The sequence below is a fragment of the Triticum dicoccoides genome, chromosome 3A (genome assembly GCF_002162155.2).
Source record: "Triticum dicoccoides isolate Atlit2015 ecotype Zavitan chromosome 3A, WEW_v2.0, whole genome shotgun sequence".
NCBI lineage: Eukaryota > Viridiplantae > Streptophyta > Magnoliopsida > Poales > Poaceae > Triticum > Triticum dicoccoides.
Genome location: NC_041384.1, coordinates 55,403,469 through 55,409,518, shown reverse-complemented (window position 1 = coordinate 55,409,518; position 6,050 = coordinate 55,403,469). Strand labels below are relative to the sequence as shown.

The window sequence follows — 6,050 nt, the reverse complement described above, 5'->3', positions numbered from 1 at the left end:
GAAAAATTCAAAAGAAAATGATGAAAACTTCAAAAAATAAAATCCTTCGAGAGGTAGTTATATTACTACATCTACTAGTTAGGAAATTTTGAAACTTAAATTTGGACATGTTTTGCAAAAAGTGTAGGGAAAATATAAAACGGCTATAACTTTTGCATACGATGTCGGAAAAAAACCGTATAATATATCAAAAAATTCAGCACGAAAATCCGCATCCGATGGAGACCGTCTACGGCCTGTTTGCAATTTTTCAGTATCCTCAAATTTCAAAAGGAAAAAAAGATATGGTCAAATTTTAGTTTTTTAAATTTTTTTTGTTAAATCTGGTCAAACTACTTATTCAAGAAGTATTAATGTTACTACATAATTATTCAAGAATATTAGTGAACCTAAATAATTATTTCAATTTTTTGAATTTTGGTCAAATCTGGTCAAACTATGGTCAAACTGTGGTCAAACTTATTCAAGAAATATTAGTGTTACTAAATAATTACTGTTTTTTAGAATAATAGTTTCAAACTCAAACAGTGAAATGTGTGACTTCATGCTCAAGCTAAACTCCTGAGGGTTAATAGGATTGGCATCTTACTATTGTCAGGAAAACAACAAATGCAGACTTGGAAACGAAGGAGAATAGAACCCGAAAGTTAAGCGTGCTCGGGTTGGAGTAGTGAGAGGGATGGGTGACCGGTCGGGAGGTTAGATGATTTGGAATGAGTGATCCACACTTGAGCAGTTAAGAGAGGTGATTAGAGACTAAATCACCAAATAATTTAGAAAAATTAAAAATTGAAAACAAATAATCAATTTTTTTTCCCAAAATTTTCAAAAAAAATTTCAAAAAAAAAACCTTTAGTACCGGTTGGTAACACCAACCGGTACTAAAGGTCCCCCATACCAGGGCGCGAGCTCACGCCACGTGGTGGCACTTTAGCGCCGGTTCGTGCCGAACCGGTACTAAAGGGGGGGGCCTTTAGTGCCCACCAATTAGTGCCGGTTATGGAACCGGCACTAAAGGCCCTTACGAACCGGTTTTAAAGCTCTGTTTTCTACTAGTGGGGCATCATTTACTCGTCTAAGTGATGCACACGATGTACAGTATAGCTCCTGAATTTACTTCTTTCAGTGCTAAATTGTTTTTTTATGTTCTCAGTCTCTTAACTTTTAGGTTGTTTATTCTAGTTTTTGGACTATTGTTGGGCATTTCCTGTTTTGTGCTCTTTTAGAGTACATGTTGCCGTCTGCAAGCCTTTAACATTTTGATGGGTTGACCACCTGAAATTACTTATTTCAATGCATATTTGTTCATTTATGTTCTCGGTATCATACATTTTAGTTCATCTGAAATTTAGGTAGTTTATTCTAGTTTTTGGACAGTGTTGGGCCTTTATTATTTTGTGCTCTTTTACAGTTTTACTGTACATATGTTGCGTTCCAATCCTTTAATAGATGTGTTCCACACCATCCTATTTGCAGGCTATCTCCACCCTTGGTTTCATTAAGGTTGATAACAAATCTATTGCCTGGGATAGTGTTGTTGGTCCCGGTAAGGATCTGGAAAATTTCATCCCAAAATTCAATTTTATACAACCGTTGATCGTTCCGGACGCACAACTTAAGTATGTTTTTGAGAACAAACTTGTGAGTTAATGTTTACCCTAATCTACTCTATTGTTGTATTTCCTTAATTCTTTTATTTTAGTGTACACTAGTAGAAATAGGGCTTTGGTCACGGGGCAATATTCACATTAGTCCCGGTTCAGTCATGAACCGGGACTAAAGGGTGCGATGCCCTTTAGTCCCGGTTTGTGTCTCAAACCGGGACTAAAGGTCCCATTTTCAAACTCTACCCCCTTGTGGATCGCCTTTTTTGTTTTGAAAAAATCAAAAGAAAATGATAAAAACTTCAAAAAATAAAATTCTTTGGGAGGTAGTTATATTACTACATCTACTAGTTAGGAAAATTTAAAAACTTAAATTTGGACATGTTTTGCAAAAAATGTAGGGAAAATATAAAACGGCTATAACTTTTGCATACGATGTCGGAAAAAACGTATAATATATCAAAACATTCGGAACGAAAATCCGCATCCGATGGAGACCGCCTACGGCCTGTTTGCAAATTTCTAGAATCCTCAAATTCTAAAAGGAAAAAAAGTTATGCTCAAATTTCAGTTTTTTTGAATTTTTGTTAAATCTGGTCAAACTACTTATTCAAGAAGTATTAATGTTACTAAATAATTATTCAAGAATATTAGTGTTACTAAATAATTATTTCAGTTTTTTTGAATTTTGGTCAACTATGGTCAAACTGTGGTCAAACTACTTATTCAAGAAATATTAGTGTTACTAAATAATTATTGATTTTTAGAACAATAGTTTCAAACTCAAACAGTGAAATGTATGACTTCATGCTCAAGCTAAATTCCTGAGGGTTAATAGGATTGACATCTTAATATTGTCAGGAAAACAATAAGTGCAGACTTGGAAACGAGGGAGAATAGAACTCGGAAGTTAAGCGTGCTCAGGCTGGAGTAGTGAGAGGATGGGTGACCGTTCGGGAAGTTAGATGATTTGGAATGATGAGGGGTGATTAGAGATTAAAGGTTAAATTGAGCAGTGATGAGGTATGATTAGAGATTAGAGGTTAAAATAATTTAGAAATTTAAAATTCAAAAAAAAATCATAAAATTTCCTTTAGTACCGGTTGGTGTTACCAACCGGGACTAAAGGTGGACCTCCAGGCAGCGGCCACGTGGAGGGCCTTTAGTCCCGGTTCCAGTTAGAACCGGGACTAAAGGGGGAGGCTTTAGTACCAACCCTTTAGTCCCGGTTCCAGAACCGGAACTAAAGGCCCTTATGAACCGGGACTAAATGTCCTTTTTGTACTAGCGGTAGTGATTAATATTTACCTTATTATATTATATTGTTATATTTGTTTCTTCTTCAGAAACTCATTTGTTGGCTTGATGCACGCATTGTTCGTGAGATGACGTGGAGACTAAAGTATGTCCTGGGTGAATTTGTACCTGAAGAAAAGGACAATCTAACTAATGAATATCATCTTCCGCTGAGCAAGGAATTGGAGAAGAAGGTAAAAGCATGTGGATTCAGTGTCTCACCACGAACGGTAAGTTTTCTCCCCTTGCTACTATACATACTGCTATGGGAAAGTAGTGGCTACACCCAAGTCCGGTGCACCTCATGATGAACTGTAAAAAAAAAACTGAAACTTCGTGGCATTGATTATGAGCAAATGTTTTAGGTGCTTGCAAAGCTTGATGGCCAAATAACATCAAATGCTCTCCATACAAACAAAATACAAAATCTGGTCAAACAATGCACATATGTTTGAGCACATTTTGTTTTGTTTTGTATAGATCTCTTCGGATGTCACTTGGCCACCAAATTTTGCAAGCACCTAAAACATTTGGTCATAATCGAAGTTGCAATTTTTTAGAGTGATTTTTCAATATGTCAGGTAGATGCACCTCCGCTACACCTACAATCGGAAACATAGCAAAACAAATCAAAAAATAAATCTGAAAATTTGTAGTTTCGATTTTGGCCAAATGTTTTAGGTGCTTGCAAAATATGGCGGCCAAATGACATCCGAGGAACTCTGTACAAAAGAAAATTATGCTCAAACATATGTGCACTGTTTGAAAAGAATTTCTATTTCATTTGTACAGAGATCATTTGATGTTATTTGAGCACCAAACATTGCAAGCACCTAAAACATTTGTTCATAGTCAATGCTACGAAGATTCAGATTTTTGTTTAATATTTGTTTTGATTTTATTACTATTCATCATGTGGGTCCATCGAACTTGGGTGTAGCCACTACTTACTGTCGATCGTGGGTGTAGCGGGGGTGCATCTACCTAGGGTATAGAAAAACCACTCTCGACTGCTACTGTGTGTTGCATTGCCGTATCTATAACTGTAATTAAAGGTTTAGATAAGCAAACACAAAGTTAGAGACTGTAGATTACACCTATAGATAGTGAATGAACTAAACTAAGAAATAAACATGAGGGTAATAAAATACTAGTCCTTTTAAAGTGACAACGATCCACAGTTATTACCTTCCTTAAGCGAATCAACTTCTGAAAACTTTAGTAGGGTTTTCATGTACCCCTGTAACAACTTCACACACAAGATCCATTAAAAATAGAACTTCACAGACAAGATCACGAGTTCACCACGTAACATAAGCCCCTTGCCTTCGAAGGAACAAATTATCCATAAGACTGGCGTTCTTTTCTACCCCCACACACATACTGCATGCAGTAAAGTTAATCTATGTGTTGTTCTCGTGTTTCATTGTTACTGAGCCCACTTACAAACTGCAGTGATTTAGGGGTGTTTCACTGTTATGCATCACTTTGGTTATTGAAAGCATGATAATAACCGACACGCGCCTAAAAGAAATTAACCATTATTTGTGACGTTTCTTTCAATTCCTAGAGATTCCGTTTCTGTGCATACATTAGTGGAGGTAATGGCATTAAGCATGAACAAAAAATCGGACTAACCTCCCAGCCTGGTAATACACGCATTTGCGAATTTTTTGGTTAATTCATTTCAAAAGCAACTAATATATCATGTTCAGATATGAATTAATTATCATGACCCTTAATATATTTTAATTGCATTGATAATTAATGTCACTTGGGAGTTCATGGCGATGTTGTCAACCTCCTTAATTCATTTTGATTGCATTGATATTAATGTAACTTGGGAGTTTATTATTTAAAAAAAAGTTGTCGTTGCACAAGATATATGAGAACCAAGCTGAAATGTGCAAAGAAGGTTGATCCTTGGTTTCTGCACTATGTCTACTACTCTACGTTGATGTTAATTTGTATCGGTGCATATAGCTTGCTCATAAATTTTCTACATTTGTTACATATTTTTTGTTGACCTTGCAAAAGCATATTTACTGATTGATGATTATTTGTAACACATATGTAGGAAGGATGTCAATACTCTTTTTTAGCCTCGGAAGGTTTCCTAGAAAAACAATCCACATTTTTTATTACAAATTGTCTAATCAAGCTATCTATGTGAAATTTAAGGGTTGATGTTTTTAATAGGTTAGCATCACATGTCTTAACCTGCGGTGCTTATATCTCCTTTTATCTTATCGATTTCAGATTGACAGAGAGTTTATAACCACTATTGGTTACATGTACATACTAGAATTAACTTCAGATAGTCTCTTTGTGTTCTTGCACCATAAATTTAATGACTGCTTTTATGGGCGTCGCATGTCTGACCTCGTGTTTGCAAAAGCTATTGCAGACCGTCTCCATTTCTCCGAGGTTAGTGGAGTTGCTGCAAACGATAATTCAAGTGATAATTAAGTGGTTATTGACGAACAAGACATGTTTTCTTTGTTTGGCACAGGAAATTATACCAAACTATGGCGAGTATAGCAAACAAGATATACTGAGATTCACCGAATTTTTTTTGGCAGCTCCTGATTTGAAAAATGATGCTATGTCACATCTCAAGCTAATGGAGGCAGCAGCTAGTGAAGATCCTTTGGCGGTTCCTGACAAGAAAAATTCATGTCTCAGAAAAGAGGAAGATGATAGACCCAAGGTTTGTGCTTGATGTGCTTCCCCCTGTTACATTTTTTTCTCCTAATGATACCTGACACAAACACCATCTATGCAGAAGCCAGGGACAAGGAAGAGGAGAGCAGCTGAAAGTGCGTTCAAGATGCATGCTTCCAATAAGAAGGCAAAGGTCGCAACACCGCCGAGCCAGAAGACAGGTGTGAAATGCCAAGTTTGTGGCGTCTCCATTGTAATCTACGCGGCTTTGGTGTTTGATTATATGCGTTTCTTGCAGGTGACAACAAGGGGGCTGTCCATGTGGCGACCTTGCACCCGGCAAAGAAGATGGGCAAGACCCTTGCAAGTAGGGCTGGACAGAAAGCTTGGGGCTCAAGGCTTTCGAGGCACAGCTGGGTTTGGCTCGGGCTCGGCCCGGCTCGAAGGTCCAACAAGCCAAGCGCAAGCCTCCGACCAAGCTCGTGA

General features: G+C 37.2%; 1 pseudogene; it reads left to right on the top strand.

Annotated features, from left to right (window-relative positions):
- LOC119271918 overlaps nucleotides 1-6,050 on the top strand; it is a 9,328-nt pseudogene extending 3,278 nt beyond the window's left edge.